This window comes from Doryrhamphus excisus, chromosome 1 (assembly GCF_030265055.1).
Source record: "Doryrhamphus excisus isolate RoL2022-K1 chromosome 1, RoL_Dexc_1.0, whole genome shotgun sequence".
Classification (NCBI taxonomy): Eukaryota; Metazoa; Chordata; class Actinopteri; order Syngnathiformes; family Syngnathidae; genus Doryrhamphus; species Doryrhamphus excisus.
The window spans coordinates 16,112,088-16,131,844 of NC_080466.1; positions in this window are offsets into that span (position 1 = coordinate 16,112,088).

Below are 19,757 nucleotides of genomic sequence, written 5' to 3' on the forward strand. Positions count from 1 at the left end.
AATGATTTCACCACAAAAATGTCTGCTACGGCTGGGAGTCCTGCATGGGACTCCGACCCTCCCAGCCCCCCCTCACCACCGCCAACGTCAGGCTTCATCTTCATCCCGGCTCTTGATGCTGCTTGAAAAAGAATACGATGACTAGACAAGTATACTTCATTCATTAATTCATTTTCTACCGCTTATCCTCACAAGGGTCGCGGGGGTGCTGGAGCCTATCCCAGCTGTCTTCGGGCGAGTATGTATTGATTCAATTTTAGGGGGGAATTTTGCCCATCATTCGCAATCCTTATGTGAAACATGAACACATATTTCTTTCCCATTGTCTGTGCATTCTAGTGCAAGAAAACGAGTTAATATGAGCTAGCTAACAATGGAAGTCATGAGAAATACCAATTTTAACACGAAAGCCCTCACATTCTTCGTGGCTTGCTGTCTTCGGGCGAGAGGCGGGGTACACCCTGGACTGGTGGCCAGCCAATCACAGGGCACACATAGACAAACAACCATTCACACTCACATTCATACCTATGGACAATTTGGAGTCGCTAATTAACCTGGCATGTTTTTTGGAATGTGGGAGGAAACCGGAGTAGCATCGTTGTGGCATTGTTGTTTAGACATTTTGTCTAAAAATGCACTCCCCCCTCTGTTTTATTTTTTCTTCTTTTCTATCCTCTCCTGCTCCGGTCTGACCACTCCAAATTTGCAAAACAACAAAACATCATTCATTCATTCATTTTCTACCGCTTATCCTCACAAGCGTCGCAGGGGGTGCTGGAGCCTATCCCAGCTGTCTTCGGGCGAGAGGCAGGGTACACCCTGGACTGGTGGCCAGCCAATCACAGGGCACATATAGACAAACAACCATTCACACTCACATTCATACCTATGGACAATTTGGAGTCGCTAATTAACCTAGCATGTTTTTGGAATGTGGGAGGAAACCACAGAGGTGGCCGAGGGTGGGATTGAACTCTGGTCACCTAGCTGTGATGTCTGTGCGCTAATCACTCCACCACCATGCAGCAGCTTCTATAGCAATGTACGGAAAATGAGTCAACAACTATTATGGATGTCAAGGTAAATGTGTAAATACTAAACAACAGACAAACATGGTGGTGGTAGTGTAGTGGTCTTGGTCTTGGATGTTTTTTCCACACAAGTTTTAGGGAGTGTTGTAACGTTGTGTAAAGTTGCATCACTGTGAGATAGACGCAACTGTTAATTCACACATAATAATCTAAGAATATTATTTAGACACTTTATACAGTACTTACAATAAAGTACTTCCATGCAAGATTTCCATGGACTCATACACTTATTCATAAGCCCCCAATAACGGTATCCACCCCCAAAATCCCAAATCGGTTTATGCAATAATGGCTCTTTTTCAAGGCAGGGGGGCTTCTTTAGTGTCCCAGAATTAGCTATCATGTAATAAGAAGTACTACCCGGGCTAACCAGAGGAAGTACTGCACTCGGTATTGCTCTCTATGTCCGACGTGTTACCTTCTTCTCTTGTGCAACGTGATTAAGCCCACGCTGTGATCTTGACTCAGCATCAAGAATGTTCACAAATCCCTGAGAATGACATCATCTTGTTCAGGGAGGGTGGGTAGCGGCTGGGGGGGTGGGCGGCACCGAGTGTCCTCATCCAAAAACCCTCGGCAGTCACTCACTGTCTTGCGCCAACAAACCTGGACACAAGCGGGAGATAAATATGCCAAATCTCCCAACCCCGTGCTCGAACCCTTCTATTATTCCTAACCCTGTGTCTGCTCTTAAAAGCTTGGTTACATCATCCTCAGTGTCTACATTTCAATAATGCCTCCCAAATCTCCCATTGGCTGCAGAACAAGCAGGGATGGGGGGGGGGGGGGGGGGTTGAGGGGGAGCAGGGATGGAGAATGCCAGACAAAGAACAAGAAATTTAAATTTGGGAAAAAAGTTTGAAATAGGCTGCACGGCGGACGAGTGGTTAGCGCACAGACCTCACAGCTAAGAGACCAGGGTTCAATTCCACCCTCGGCCAGCTCTGTGTGAAGTTTGCATGTTCTCCCCGTGCATGCGTGGGTTTTTTCCGGGTACTCCAGTTTCCTCCCACATTCCGAAAACATGCTAGGTTAATTAGCGACTCCAAATTGTCCATAGGTATGAATGTGAGTGTGAATGGTTGTTTGTCTATATGTGCCCTGTGATTGGCTGGCCACCAGTACAGGGTGTAACCCAACTCTCGCCCGAAGACAGCTGGGAGGATAAACGGTAGAAAATGAAAGAATGAATGATGTTTTGTTGTTGTGCAAATTTGGAGTGGTCAGACCGGAGCAGGAGGGGATAGAAAAGAAGAAAAAAGAAAACAAGGGAGTGCATTTTTAGACAAAATGTCTAAACAACAATGCCACAACGATGCTACTCCGGTTTCCTCCCACATTCCAAAAACATGCTAGGTTAATTAGCGACTCCAAATTGTCCATAGGTATGAATGTGAGTGTGAATGGTTGGTTGTCTATATGTGCCCTGTGATTGGCTGGCCACCATTCCGGGGTGTACCCAGACAGCTGGGATAGGCTCCAGCACCCCCGCGACCCTTGTGAGGATAGGAATTGAATGAATGAATGCTATACCAGCTGTACACTGACTCCTCTAAGTAGTAAATAAGTAGTAAATGTGCTTGTGTTTGAACTCCCTGGTAGCTAAAGAACATCAAGACGCCAGACGAAAGACATACGCTCACCACGTCTGCTATGACAACCCCCTTCCTCAAACCCCGAGCTCAAACTCATATCTTCAGTTTTATCCCAGATGAGCACTCCATGTACTCCCACTCCTCCCCTGCGCACCAATGTCAGGTCTTCCCGGTGGCATCCCTGCTAATACTGTTGAAAAAAAGCCTCTTTTCCCTTATTTTTCCATGATGTCCACAAACTGTAAGATGCAAAGAAAACATGGATCGGAGAGGTAGGAAGCTCTTCCAGGGAAGGAACTCGGGATAACACGTTTATATTTAGTCATGGCTGACCTGGAGCCTATCCCAGCTCATTTTTCCATTCAAACAATGGACAATTTGGAGTCTCCAATTAGCCTAACTGTGGGAGGTCTGGGCCAGGATTTGAACCTGGCTGTGAGCAGACGTGCTAACCACACGCGCCACCGTGCTTCCAGAAATTGTGGAAACTTATACGGAATGAATGACAGCTCTTGTTCATCTACAAGATGTGGAGACGTCATTCCCACGAGGTCCAAGTGTGACCTATCCTTCCTGCTGCCATCGTGTCCCTGATCGCGAGGCGCTTGTTTGTCTTCCAGCCAGCGCGCGGTGGCGAAAGCGTCTCCGGCTAATTACCCATGAGTCATGGCGGGTGACTGTGAGTGACAGTGAGGCGTTCTCTGCTGTTTTTGGCCCCTGAAGAGGCGTCACTAACCATGCCTGGTTCTTCTGATCTGTGAACCTCATCAACAGAGGAAAGGAGCGCAAAAGGAGCGCAAAAGGAGCGCAAAAGGAGCGCAAAAGGAGCGCAAAAGGAGCGCAAAAGGAGCGCAAAAGGAGCGCAAAAGGAGCGCAAAAGGAGCGCAAAAGGAGCGCAAAAGGAGCGCAAAAGGAGCGCAAAAGGAGCGCAAAAGTATTTTTTTTACTTTGGATTGGTAATGATAATGCTAATGGTTTTATTTCATTTGAACATGCATCAGATTACAATTGAATGCATCACATAATCAGTTCACAGTTCCACATGTCCAAAAGGAGTAGGAAGAAGCAAAGCTTATTAAATCCTACCCCTCCATCTGGTACTTTTACAACCAGTAACTGTTACATTTGTTCACTTCCTGCTTTCCATTATACAGTTTAAGATTTTTTAAACTTTATTTTATTATAATTTTTTATTATAAAATTATATATTATATATATTTTTAATTATATATTATTATATTATATTTTTATTATATTTATTTTTTCATTATTTTTTTTGTTACATTTGTTCACTTCCTGCTTTCCTAATATAACTTGAGTTTTTTTAAAACTTTATTTTATTATTTTTTTATTATAAACTTATATATTATATATATTATATAATTATATATTATTATATTATATTTTTATTATATTTTAGTTTTTTATTTATTTTTTGTCACATACCAAAGTACAAGGTGATATGACCATACAATGACATAATGACATAACTACCTTTACTAACATTATTATTATTTATTTAAATTATTTAAATTATTTGGGCAATTTACTGTTCACGCTGCACTTTACATTATGTTGTTCACATTTGGTGTCTATTCTATCTATTTATTCTCCACATTATTATTATTATTATTATTTATTATTACTTATCTTCTTTTGTGTCTGTTATTATATGGGAGCCAGGCAACGACATTTCGTTGGCAATTTCACTACTGTGTTTTTGTGCAATGACAATAAAGGGAGGCTATCTATCTAATGGGTACCATTGTTTATTGTTATAAATAATTATTATTAAATCCTACCCCTCCATCTGGAACTTTTACATTTGTTCACTTCCTGCTTTCTTAATATAATTTATTTATTTTATTAATGTCTATATAGCCCAAACACAAGCAAGTTCATGCATGTGCTTGAGAGTAATAATTGAAGTATTACAGGGGACCTATTATGCTTTTTCCACTTTTCTGAACTATAAATATAATTAGAATGTTGTATTCTGGTGTTAAAAACGATGCCAAAGTTTCAGATAATAACGTTAGCGCATTTGGAAGTGAGCCCCGGATGGCTCAAAAGGCTCGGTTTCAAAAGGCGTGGTATAACTGGCCCTTTGTGATGTCACAGAGTGACGGACGTATTTATATGGTTCATAGTGAGGAAGCACTTTGGGCGTGTGGAGTAAATTAAAACTGTCGTTTTGGAAGGAATCACGAATTAAAGGAAATAAAGCTGGAATAGGTGCAGATTCTGGAAAATCTAAAAAGTTTTCTGTGCGGGTTATTGTGTGTAGCCGTGTCAAAAAATTTGCATAGTAGGTCCCTTTTAAGTAAAAGTAATTTCTAATTTGATTGTGGTACCGAAGTACGAATATCCTTTTAATTTACAAATTTTAAAAAAATCTATGAACACATAAATATTTTATGAATATAAGAAGCGCATTTCTATTTCATTCACTTCTGAGAAGTAGTATCTCTTGTAAGCCTCCATAGTGCCCCAAATCACACTTTACACACCACAACGTAATAACTAGCTTGCGTATCCTCCAATTTTAGCTTTAAATACGGAGCCATCGGCTGTGGAATTAGCATCGTAGGTGGTGAAGCAGCGGGACGCCGGTAGCGCAAACTACTGTGTCATTAGCAGACATGACTTGTGTTACAACTTGGAGCAAAATGAATGCTTCCACTTTAAAAGTAATAATCACCAAGGGAGAGGTCTGCTTTTTTTAGTGCTTCGACGCTAAGACCCTGCAGTCGGTAGCAGTAGCTAGCGTTAGCGTTACATACTGGGAATTTAACCAATCAATTGATGTAATAAAGACGTGTAGTAAATGAGACTTAGCGATCTTTTTTGTTGCGTTTGTGACTCTCACTGTGGTTTGCTGGAGTCCTAAAACTTTTGAAATGGCTTTATAATATTTTCTAGACTGATAGATCTCGTTCATTCATTCATTTTCTACCGTTTATCCTCACGAGGGTCGCTGGGGGTGCTGGAGCCTATCCCAGCTGACTTTGAGGGGGAGGTGAGGTGCACTCTGGACTGGTTGCCAGTCATTCATTCATTCATTAATTCTCTGCCGCTAATCCTCACGAGGGTCGCAAGGGTGCTGGAGCCTATCCCAGCTGACTTTGGGCAGGAGGTGGGATGCACCCTGGACTGGTCGGCAGTCATTCATTCATTCATTCATTCTATACCGCTTATTCTCACGAGGGTCGCGGGGGTGCTGGAGCCTATCCCAGCTGACTTTGGGCGGGAGGTGAGGTGCACCCTGGACTGGTTGCCAGTCATTCATTCATTCATTAATTCTCTGCCGCTTATCCTCACAAGGGTCGCAAGGGTGCTGGAGCCTATCCCAGCTGTCTTCGGGCGAGAGGCGGGGTACACCCTGGACTGGTCGCCAGTCATTCATTCATTTTCTACCGCTCATCCTCACAAGGGTCGCGGGGGTGCTGGAGCCTACCCCAGAGGCCATGTAATTGGCATGATGTAATTTAATTAGCATGTAGGTAACACAGTCAGGACATTGGGAAGATTTGGGTTTGATTCTCTGCTTAGGCATCTTGAGCCTATGCTGGAGCCTATCCCAGCTGACTTTGGGCAGGAAGTGGGGTGCACCCTGGACTGGTTGCCAGTCATTCATTCATTCATTTTCTACCGCTTATTCTCACGAGGGTCGCGGGGGCGCTGGAGCCTATCCCAGCTGTCTTGGGGCGAGAGAGGCGGGGTACACCCTGGACTGGTGGCCAGCCAATCACAGAGCACATATAGACAAACAACCATTCACACTCACATTCATACCTATGGACAATTTGGAGTCGCTAATTATCCTAGCATGTTTTTTGGAATGTGGGAGGAAACCGGAGTACCCGGAGAAAACCCACGCATGCACGGGGAAAACATGCAAACTCCACACAGAGATGGCCGAGGGTGGAATTGAACTCGGGTCTCCTAGCTGTGAAATCTGTGCGCTAACCACTCGACCACCGTGCAGCCTAGATCTCAATTAATCTCAATTTTTAACTTGATGATCTGAAACATTGAAGTGTGACAAACGTAAAAATGACCACAAGCATTTTGCCGATAGAGGCAAGGAAAAACTCCCTCGGAATAATAACAAAACTAATTGATCAATAAAGTAGTTTTTGCATAATCATCATTTATTGTTGTGTGGTCCAGTTTCCAGTATGTGGTCAACAGAACCTCCATCCACCACCAGCACAGTCAACATAACAAGGATAACCGGGGCCCGGCTGAGGGGGGGGCGGCCCCCTTACAACAACCAGAAGCCATTTAAAGATGAGGTTTGCGGCTCCTTTCCACCCACAATGCCAAGCTGTCTCTGATTAGATCTAATTTGAAAAAGAGTGAGGTTCCAGTGGTGGAGCGGGGTTGGGCGGGTTGGTGTGGCCACCCCTTGTCCCGCGGGGTCTTGACTGTCATCATCCGATGGTTGCAATAATGACGGTCGACCCCCTGACCCCGAGTGATGTATTTTCTGTGCAGTGTGTTCTGGCTCGTGCATGGTGGAGAATGTTGATGAAAAATGACTGGCCATTATTATACGCCATGGCCGCCGCCCCCTAACCACCCTGGCCGACTAGCCGCCCACCACTTAGACGTCGACTTGTGTAAATGTTGCTGGAGCCCACATCACAAAATATTTTTGCATCGTAGAACCAACTTAACGTCATATAACAGGCCATATGTAGTGTAGTGTTTCACATAGTTTACTTCTGTGCAGTCGCCGGTTCGATTCCGAGTTGACTGATTTGTGACCAGTCCAGGGTAGTAGTCCACCATACGCCCTAAAACTGGGATAGGCTACAACCCATATTTTAGCACTGAACACTTTTTCAGAGTCAAACTTCAGCAATAGTAATTTAACATTCGGGGCAATGGGGACAGTGCCCCACCAGATCCAGTAGATGGCGCATGTGGTGGTACAAAAACTTATATGTATTACAGTAGCCACGTTTACATGAGTCTTTCCGATTTCCGAATAGAATCATTCCGAATGGCTTTTCTGAAAACAATGGTATACATGGAAAGGAATATTCCAATCGTGTGTCTACATGCGGCGCTATAATCAACCAGAATAGTCAATGGGGCATGCGCAGTAAAACGTAAACACCAACATCACATGATACCGACTTCCTCCAGTTTTTCTTTCACATGTTGGAATAACTCCGTATTGCCAGTTTTCCGTTCGTTCCGGTCTTGAAATTTAGTTTGAATCAAAAACAAACTTTCAATAGCAGTCCAGTGCCGATTGCTCGCCTCCATTTTTTTTAATCGAAGAACGTCTGTAGCTGCGTGTTACGTCATATCTCAGCATTCGCTGAAAGAACGCACCGGGGAACAGGAAAAAAATCAAATTCTATCTTTCTAATATTTTATAATTAAACTTGAGACATGTTTTATATAGATATGTATTTTCTTTTTTAATAAAACTGGACTTGTGAATGGCGTATAGAAGGGTTTAGATTCTGTTCCACAGATGGCGCTAATGCACACGAAAGCTGCTTGCCAACCGCCAATAAACAACAGAAGAAGAAAAAAGAACGCAGTCTGACAACTTTCCGATTGAGCGGGTACAAGATACCTCAATCGGATTGGGGAAAGGAATATTCCACCTATGTGAATCCCATTATATATTCATTTGGATTGGCACTTTTCTTTGGGAATGAGGTGTATACAAAGGTTACATTTTTTCCGTTTGAGCAAATAAACCAAATGGAATTGGAATATTTGGGTCCATGTATACGTGGCTAATGATGTGCTTGGATTTTTTCCTGTTCCTTTCTGTGCTATATGGAGCAGTGAGAAAAGAAAAGGATAGTCTGTCCTACTTTACAGGTTAAATAAAGCAATATACTATTTACTCTTTACTTTAGTCTGCCATAATTCCCACTCATTTTTTAAATACAAGCTGGGAATATCTGGAAAAAAAACAAACATTTTAAAGTGGCAAGAGAAGTGTGGTTGGCCGCACAGGAACAAATATGGCTTCTGATCAGTGTGCTAATTACTTAGTGTAAAGTAAATATGCCTTTAAGAAAAGTATAAAAATATTGTGAGCCACCCTGGTGTAAATAGTAGCTTCTACATGCAAAATGTGGTACTCGGGTGTGTTATTATGTGTAGTGGTGGCGTACAGGAGCGCTTTTTGTGGTATGCTAAGTCACAGTGATGAGGATGTTGAAGCATCGTCACTTTGCTGGGAGTTTGCTTCTTTTGGGCTGCTTGACACAGTAAACCTGGCCAATATATTTACTTATTGGACCAATAACGGACTATACTAAGTGGACTAAAGGGGGGACAATATTACTGTGGTGACTGGCAACCAGGCTGCACGGTGGTCAAGTGGTTAGCGCACAGACCTCACAGCTAGGAGACCAGGGTTCAATTCCACCCTCGGTCATCTCTGTGTGGAGTTTGCATGTTCTCCCCGTGCATGTGTGGGTTTTCTCCGGGTACTCCGGTTTCCTCCCACATTCCAAAAACATGCTAGGTTAATTAGCGACTCCAAATTGTCCATAGGTATGAATGTGAGTCACCCAAAGTCAGCTGGGGTAGGCTCCAGCACCCCACACGACCCTCGTGAGAAGAAGCGATAGAAAATGAACGAATGACTGGCAACCAGTCCAGGGTGTACCCCGCCTCTCGCCTAAAGACAGCTGGGATAGGCTCCAGCACCCCCACAACCCTTGTGAGAATAAGCAGTAGCCAATGAATGAATGAATGACTGGCAACCAGTCCAGGGTGCACCCCGCCTCTTGCCCCAAAATCGGCTGGAATAGGCTCCAGCACCCCACACGACCCTCGTGAGAATAAGCGACAGAAAATTAACGAATGACTGGCAACCAGTCCAGGGTGTACCCCGCCTCTCGCCTAAAGACAGCTGGGATAGGCCCCAGCACCCCCACGAACCTGGTGAGAATAAGAGGTAGAAAAATGAATGAATGAATGAATGACTGGCAACCAGTCGAGGGTGCACCCCACCTCTCGGCCAAAATCAGCTGTGATAGGCTCCAGCACCCCCGCGACCCTGGTGAGGATAAGCAGTAGAAAATGAATGAATGACCGGCAACCAGTCCAGGGTGTACCTCGCCTCTCACCCAAAGACAGCTGGGATAGGCTCCAGCACCCCTACAACCCTGGTGAGGATAGGTTGTAGAAAATCAATGAATGAATGACTGGCAACCAGTCCAGGGTGCACCTCGCCTCTCGGCAAAAGTCAGCTGGGATAGGCTCCAGCACCCCCGAGACCCTCGTGAGAATAAGCGGTAGAAAATGAATGAATGAATGACTGGCCACCAGTCCAGGGTGCACCCCACCTCCTGCCCAAAGTCAGCTGGGATAAGCTCCAGCATGTCTGCGACCCTCATGAGAATAAGCGGTAGAAAATGAATGAATGAATGACTGGCAACCAGTCCAGGGTGCACCCCACTTCTCGCCCGAAGTCAACTGGGATAGGCTCCAGCACCCCCGCGACCCTCGTGATGATAAGATGCAGAAAATGAATGAATGTTGCCATTGGTTAGCTGAGAGAATGTACCTCTAATCTGTTCCGAATTGCTGCCAGCAGGTTCGATACGTACAAAAAAAAACGCGCAAATAAACACACATTGTAAATTGTCTCACTTCCTGATAACAGCGTGCCCCTTCCCTCACCTCGTAAAACTTGTTTATCTCAATTCAAGCCCCCCCCCACCAGTAAGAAAGACTCTCCAACCTTTTGATCCCCTTCCGTCCCCAACAAGTTGCCAAAGCGTCGACCTTACGGTGTATCACATCCCAACAACGCGACACGAGTAACAACAGAAGCGGAAATGTGGGACAAGCGGAGAAAAGCGGGGGTCCGGCAATGCGTCCCAAATCCCTGAGACGCTTTCATCTCCCTGCGATAAGTGCCATACCTAATCAGGTTAAAGCAGCGCATGCCGCGGAAGGAGAGGAAATTCCGGCCAAAACGGTAACGTATCTGTTCCGCTCTCATGCGTCGCATTCCTCCGGCTAATTAGGACTAAATATCTGACCCCGGAGAGAGAAAATGTCCGCGAGTCCAAACTGAGGCAGTCGGTGTGGTCCATGTGTGCGCTCAAGTCCTTGCGCTAATTTGGCCCACAGATGACAAAAAACACAGCCGAGGGTTCTTTTCCTCCCCTCATTTTTTCCCCTTCCACTATTAGGCCTCATCATCATCGCTGACAGGCTGTTCTTATTCCGGATTATCCATGCCGGAAAGCTACTTTGTTCCTTTGTTGCCGCCGCTGGTACAACTCTGTGGCTTTTCAAGTTTTGCTGACCGCATATATAAATGATATGATGGATGACACCTGCAGTGGAACCCGTTTTTGATGAAAACCGGTTGCATGCACGACGCTGGATTTCTCCTTCGCCTCGAGGCAATGCCGAGCTGTGATTGGTTGACTTGTACTATAGTAGTTCCTGTGGGAATACATACAGCCCACCTTGGCAAACAAGATCTGGCTTTGAATCTCTTGGTAGGGCGACCAGCCCAGGGTGTACCCCAGCTCTCACTGGGATAGGCTCCAGCACTAGGTACTGAGGACAAGAAATCCAAAAAACAAATAAACAAAAACTGGGATATATTCATTCATTTTCTACTGCTTATCCTCACAAGAGTCGTGGGGGTTGCTGGAGCCTATCCCAACTGTCTTGGGTACACCCTAGACTGGTGGCCAGCCAATCACAGGGCACATATAGACAAACAACCATTCACCATTCAGTTCCGTGTTTTCGCTATTTGTGGATAATGACTCTTACTGTGGTTTGCTGGAGTCCCAAAACTTTTGAAATGGCTTTCTAATCTTTTCTACAATGATGGATCCCAATTCATTTATTCTTTCATTCTCTACCGCTTATTCTCACGAAGGTCGGGGGTGCTGGAGCCTATCCCAGCTGACTTTGGGCGGGAGGTGGGGTGCATCCTGGACTGGTCGCCAGTCATCCATTCATTCATTTTCTACCGCTTATCCTCACGAGGGTCGCGGGGGTGCTGGAGCCTATCCCAGCTGTTTGGGTACATTCTGGACTGGTGGCCAGCCAATCACAGGGCACATTTAAACAAACAACCATTCACCATTCAGTTCCATGTTTTCGCTATTTGTGGATAATGACTCTTACTGTGGTTTGCTGGAGTCCCAAAACTTTTGAAATGGCTTTCTAATCTTTTCTAGACTGCTAGATCTCAATTAATTCATTCTTTCATTCTCTACCGCTTATTCTCACGAGGGTCGGTGTGCTGGAGCCTATCCCAGCTGACTTTGAGCGGGAGGCGGGGTACACCCTGGACTGGTGGCCAGCCAATCACAGGGCACATATAGACAAACAACCATTCACACTCACATTCATACCTATGGACAATTTGGAGTCGCTAATTAACCTAGCATGTTTTTGGAATGTGGGAGAAAACCGGAGTACCCGGAGAAAACCCACGCATGCACGGGGAGAACATGCAAACTCCACACAGAGATGGCCGAGGGTGGAATCGAACTCGGGTCTCCAAGCTGTGAGGCCTGCACGCTAACCACTCGCCGCTGTGCAGCCTTAAATAAAGTAATCAATGAAAATAATTATTGCATAATTGAAATAGTATATACATTTATTTATTTATTATACATTTATTCATTTTCTACCACTGATCCTCACGGGGGCGGCACGGTGGTCTAGGGGTTAGCGCACAGACCTCACAGCTAGGAGACCAGGGTTCAATTCCAATTCAATTCCACCCTCGGGCATCTCTGTGTTGCATGTTCTCCGCGTGCATGCGTGGGTTTTCTCTGGGTACTCCGGTTTCCTCCCACATTCCAAAAACATGCTAGGTTAATTGGCCACTCCAAATTGTCCATAGGTATGAATGTGAGTGTGAATGGTTGTTTGTCTATGTGTGCCCTGTGATTGGCTGGCGACCAGTCTAGGGTGTACCCCGCCTTACGCCCGAAGACAGCTGGGATAGGCTCCAGCACCCCCCCGCGACCCTCGTGAGGAAAAGCGGTAGAAAATGAATGAATGAATGAATGATCCTCACAGGGGTGGTGGAGTCTATCCCAGCCGTCTTCGGGCGAGAGGCGGGGTACACCTGGTGGCCAGCCAATCACAGGGCACATATAGACATATGGATAATTTGGAGTGGCGCAGTGAAGACCACCATGAAATAAAGGGAATTGGACAGATTTATGATTATGAATTAATGACAGGTAATGTGAATATTTATTTTAACTCTTATTTTTGCCCTATTATATAAAATTTGTCAGAGATTTATTTTGTAAAAAAAAAAAAATAATAATAATAAAAAAAAAGTCTGGGTCTGAAGCCCCCCCTAAAATAGGCCTAATGACGCCACTGGGCTCCAGGATACCTGTTGGTGTCAGAAGTGGGATGTTTTTTCGGCGCCATCTATTGTTTTGTGTCATGATAAAAATACAGTAGCACGGTGTAAGTGAGCATGAGTGTTTTTCCGTGTGCGTGTGGCATGCAGTGGAATCAAACACCATCATCCCAACTTTTATGCTTTGCTGATAAACAACTTGGTTTCATCCATCTGGCTTCAACGTGAAATCGTAACTCCCAACGTCATCATTTTTCATGTCATTGTCAGCTTGGTTTGATGCCACCGCTGATGTTGTCTAAGATTTTCCACCCCCCTCCCCCCCGACAAGTCAAAACAGTCCTTGTCTTGTGATCAAGTCGCGTGTGTTTTATTAGCACGATGCAAACACACTCCATCTACGTCCCGTCAGCTGACTCACACAGCGCGCCACACACTTTGTGATAAACCGCAGGTTGTTTACGTTAACATTGCGTCGTGCGGTGGATTAGCGGCGGGCGGCGGGGCCTCACAGCGAGATGCCTGGTTTGAGAGCCAGATTTTCTTGTGTTTCTGGGCGGAGTTTGGATGTCGACGAGCCACAATTGGTGCTGTCGACAATGCATTTATCAATGAATGTAAATATCGTTGTGTATTTTTTTCGTTGTGTTTACACAGAGCAGGCACTCTTAACACTGTAAAGATAATAAATAATAATAAAAAAATTGTAATAATTAAAAAATGATAATAAATAATAAAATAACATATAAAATATATATAAACACTATATATTTATAATATATATTTATTATATAATAAATAAAATAATAATATAACCTATAAAATATTTGTAAATAATATATATTTATTATATATTTATTATATAAATAATAAAACAATAAATAATAATACTAAAAAAATTACTGAATCAAACAGGGAGACCAAAAATTGCATACCCTCCCACCACCCTCGTGAGGGCAAGCGGCATAAAAATTCTATATACAAAATAAAATATATACTATATACAGTACATGCCGTAATTGATGTAATTTAATTTTTTATTGACAGTAAATGAATATAATAGTGCCGCACGGTGTACGAGTGGTTAGCATGTAGGCCACACTGTCAGGAAATCGGGAAGATTTGGGTTCGATTCTTTGCTTGGGCATCTTGAGCCTATACCAGCTGACTTTGGGCGAGAGTCATTTATTCATTCATTTTCTACCGCTTATTCTCACCAGGGTCGCGGGGGTGCTGGAGCCTATCCCAGCTGACTTTGGGCGAGAGGTGAGGTGCACCCTGGACTGGTTGCCAGTCATTCATTCATTCATTTTCTACCGTTTATTCTCACAAGGGTCACTGGAGCCTATCCCAGCGGTGTTCGGGCAAGAGGCGGGGTACACCCTGGACTGGTGGCCAGCCAATCACAGGGCACATATAGACAAACAACCATTCACACTCACATTCATACCTATGGACAATTTGGAGTGGCTAATTAACCTAGCATGTTTTTGGAATGTGGTAGGAAACCGGAGTACCCGGAGTATGACATCCAACGCAAGTATATACAGTGCATACATGCATACAAAGGCAGGTGTCGGTGGAGGTGATAAATGTGCTATCCGGTTACACTGCCGGAATCGTGTATTAGCATTCCGGCCTATATATGTGTTCACTCGCTAAAAAGGAAGGTGGTCTTCTCATTGATCCGCTTCCGAAATATGTCAGACTATTTTTCCGTACAACACAAACAAAATCAATCACTGGCTGTCACACTAAAGCATCAACTGGTGTGAAAGCCTTCTTATCAGCATCCGCAAGTCATGAATATTCCAACCCGGCGCTCCGGTGTTACAATCAGTCTCTCCAATTGTACATTCCGAAAGGGAATGATGTCAGATTGGGCTCTTATGCCATATGAGAGCTATCACTAAGCGAGACCTACCTCTGCTTGTGGAACATCTGTGCACCTTCTGTGCCTTTCTATGCTGTGCGTGTGTGTGTGTGTGTGTGTGTGTGTGTGGATACAAGTCATCAGACAATACACGCACTCCCCACACAGGTGGCCGCCCCGACCCACCCGCCATTACCACAACCATATGAACGTTGGATTATATTCAACTGATGACCCACCTGAATAATACAGGTGTGCTTGGACTGGATTGTTGAGTGTGCAGAGTATCTAAATCCATGTCACTGATAACTGATAAGACCACTACACTGCAAAGTTATTACTGTCACATACATACACACATACATAGATCGAAACCGCATACTAACTACTATAATACTATCCACATACTGCATACCCAATCCATCAGACAATATGCAAAGAGTTTACATTACAGCGTACAGTAAACCTCGGATATATGGGAAATTCGCTCACAACGGACAGATAAAAAAGAACCAATTTTTCTGTAATGCATTTCCAATAAAAATTCATTGCATATATCGGATTTTTTATAACGGACTTTGCCTATTTCGGACAAAATCTCCAGTCCCGTTCCAATGCATTTCCATTAAATTTCCCTTGCATATATAGGATGGCCGCATCGTGGCGCTCCGATTCGCCGAATGGTGACAGGCCGCTATACGACATCATTTGCAGCGTTTGCAGCGTTGCCTGCGCGTCCAGGTACATTGGAAACATAGTCAAGGAAGTGCCTTTTTATAACGGATAAAATCCGATTTACGCATATACCGGATATAAATCCGATATATGCGTAAAACGGACATTTTCCGGTATACGCATATAACGGATTTCGCTTATATCGGACAAAACCAGTGGGAACAATTGAATCCGATATATCCGAGGTTTACTGTACTACATGATAACCCACAATGCATTGCGCTTCTACCCGAGCCGAAATTGACCAGTGATGGGAATAACAGCGTTTAAAATACTAATGCCCTTACATGCTAAACAGATTTGCTCTGTGTCAGGAAACACAACTTCACTGTACTATGAAATTTTATAAAAAAAAAAAAAAATTCTGTGTGAGTGATGATGATTCTATTGAAGGCCGTTTCTGCCACTGAAAAAAAAAAATATCCCAAAGTTAAGTCGAAATAATGAGATGAAAAATTTAAATAACAAGATAAAAAGTTGAAATAACAAGATAAAAAGTCGAAATATGGATATAAGAAAGTCAAAATTACGAGATAAAAAGTCAAAATTTTGAGATAAGAAAGTCAAAATTATGAGATAGAAAGCCATAATGAGATAAGTCAAAATTCTGAAATAGAAAGTTTAAATTACGAGATAAAAAGTCGAAATTTGGAGATAGAAAGTCATAATAATGATATAAAAAGTCAAAAGTCTGAGATAAAAAGTTGAAATAACGAGATAAAAAGTTTAAATAAGATAAAAAGTCAAAATTTGGATATAAGAAAGTCAAAATGACGAGGTAAAAAGTCAAAATTTTGAGATAAGAAAGTCAAAATTATGAGATAGAAAGCCATAATAATGAAATAAAAAGTAAAAAGTCCAAGATAGACAGTTTAAATTCTGGGATAAAAATTCAAAATAACGAAAGGAAAAAAAGTCAAAACGACAAGATAAAAAGTCAAAATAACGAGATAAAAAGTCATAGTAATGAGATAAAAAGTTGAAATTCTGACATAAAAAGTCAAAATAGTGAGAGGAAAAAAGTCAAAATAACGATATAAAAAGTCGAAATTACGAGATAAAAAGTCGAAGTGCAACCGTTTACAATTTAGTTCGGACGAATTCGGCAAAATTTAAGCTAGCCAAAGTGAGCAACGCACTTCAGGTTATTTTCACAAAATAAAACACCCCCTTACTTTTCCCATACAAAAAAAACATAGTGATAAATCACTGCTAAATCACCACGGTGACGTCACGTCGCGATGCATCCTGGGTAATTTGGGTATGAGTAGTAAGCTCATGATACATACTCAACATTTCCAGCGAATGCAGTATGCATCCGGGAACTTCTTGCATACTTGATACTTAAAAGGTTAGTACGAGTACTAGGTAAGTATGCGGTTTCGAACATCATTTTTGTGTGCACTAGCTAATATGTCCCCACAAAGACAACGTGTCCTCACAATACACCTGAATGATGAAGAGAGTGTGCCTCAGCCTCACAAAAACAGAAAGATTGGCTTGTGATCAGTCCAGGGTATACTCTACTGCTGGGATAGGCTCCAGCGTTCCCGCTACAGAAAACTGAATCATGGCTGGATGGAGTTGATGCTAGCATTTTCTTGTGCGGGCCAACCAAAGCGTCCCCACAAAGGCAAATGTCCTCCCAGTTAAAAAGACAAGCGCCTCCTATTCTACTCTTGCGGTTGTTCTGATGACGGAATGAAAAGAGGTTGCATAAAAGGTGAAGAGAAGGACGTGGTGTTTTTTTTTTTGTGGTCTTGATGATATCTGGAGTGGTTTCAAGAGCCTAATGTGTAAATGATAGAGAGACGGACGTCCAATACAGCATGTGTGGTCGCATACAGCTGCTACCACACACAGACTGTACACACGTGAAGTCAATGATTGGGGCCTTTGGTCCTCATCGGGTCAATTAGTGGAAGAGTTTTGTTTTTTTTTTTCTAAAGACCTGCAGGCTGTGATGATGTGTGTCTTTCTCCTTTGAGACCAGGATGTGACATTTTCCTGTAAGTCAGTGAATGCACCTTTAGCAAATGTACTTGTCTTTCCATCTTTGTGTAACTTAAATGTAGATTCATTGAGATCTATCAGGCTGCACGGTTGAGTGGTTAGCGCGCAGACCTCACAGCTGGGAGACCCAAGTTTGATTCCACCCTCTGGCATCTCTGTGTGGAGTTTGCATGTTCTCCCCGTGCATGCGTGTTTTTTTTCCGGGTACTCCGGTTTCTTCCCACATTCCAAAAAAATGCTAGGTTAATTGGCGACTCCAAATTGTCCGTAGGTATGAATGTGAGTGTGAATGGTTGTTTGTCTATATGTGCCCTGTGATTGGCTGGCCACCAGTCCAGGGTGGACCCCACCTCTCGCAGAAAATGAATGAATGAATGTGAGGGCTTTAGCGTTAAAATAGGTATTTCCCATTACTTCCATTGTTAGCTAGTTCATATTAACGTGTTTTCTTGCACTGAAATGCACAGAAAATGGGAAATAAATGTGTTCATGTTTCACATAAGTATTGCGAATGATGGGCAAAATTCCCCACAAAAATCTCCCCAGTCCAGGGTGCACCCCGCCTTTCGCCTGAAGACAGCTGGGATAGGCTCCATCACCCCCCGCAACTCTCATGAGGATAAGCGGCAGAAAATGAATAAATGAATGTGAGGGCTTTAGCGTTAAAATAGGTATTTCCCATGACTTCCATTGTTAGCTAGCTCATATTAACTTGTTTTCTTGCATTGGAATGAACAGACAATGGGAAAGTTAAAATAGGTATTTCCCTATTTCCCAATGCACAGACAATGGTAAAAGATTGCGAATGATGGGCAAAATTCCCCACAAAAATCCCCCCAGTCCAGGGTGTACGACGACTCTCGCCCGAAGACAGCTGGGATAGGCTCCAGCACCCCGAGACTCTCATGAGGATAAGCGGCAGAAAATGAATGAATAAATGAATGAGATCTATCAGTGTAGAAAATGTTATAAAAGCATTTCTGAAGCTTTGGGACTCCAGCAAACCACAGTGAGAGCCATGACCCACAAATGGTTAAACACGGAACTGTGATAAACCTTCCCGGAAGTGGCCGGGCCAACCAAAATGACCCCAAGAGCACAGCGACGACTCATCCAAGAGGTCACAAAAGACCCCACAACAGCATACTACAGTGGCCTCAGTTAAGGATACTATAAGAAAGACACAAAAACAGCCTGCATGAGTTCCAAGACCAAAACCACTTCTGGGAAAAAAAAGGCTTGTCTCAATTTAACCAGAAAAAACTGTGACGAGACAAAAGTAGAACTTTTTGTGTGTCTCAGTACGTCTTACTTTTCATTCACCTCCACCCGAATCACCCCCTTTACCTCCACCCTCTCCTGGCTGCCAATCATAGAGCCTCCCAATGCCAACTCTGTCAGCCGCTTCACTCATCAAGAGCGTCAGTGATAAATCTGGCCGATATGGCCGACATGTGTGGGTGGTACGGCCGTTCATCTCTTGGGTGGTCACGTTTGGTAATAGTCCAAGGTGTTTCATTTTGAGTATTAAATCCAGCCTATAAAATGTACAGTGCATGTAGTGAGGTAAGTGCCAGATATTATATTTATACGATTTTTTTTTTATACTCCTACCCTGGCACGTAAGTCAAATATTTTGAATTACATACAAATAAATCTCATTATTTTGGCCTTTCTTCATAAGCTCTGCATTGGAATCAGAGTGCGAGAGGTTGAGTGACAGACGGGTGGCGAGGACGAAAAGGAAAAAGGCGCCAGTGAGTGACGTGACCCCTCGACCTCCTGCCACAAGAAGTCTTCGAAAGTTCAAACTGCAGTGATTACAAGCTGAGCTGGTATTTAAAAGTGTCCCTGATGCCTGACCCCTTTCCCTGCAAGCTCACGTCATGCAGTGTGTGCATGCAAAACCAATAACCTCTTAATGGCTTTTAACGTCAATATCAGGGGTGCATGATGTAGTACCAACCTTGGTAGTCGCTGGAAACGACTAAACTTGAACCATGCTAACAACAATGAGCGAGAACAAGAGCCTCCTTTGTTTACTTTAAGGATTTTATCCAAGTGGACACTGAAGGCAGCAAGAAAGAGCTCAGAAG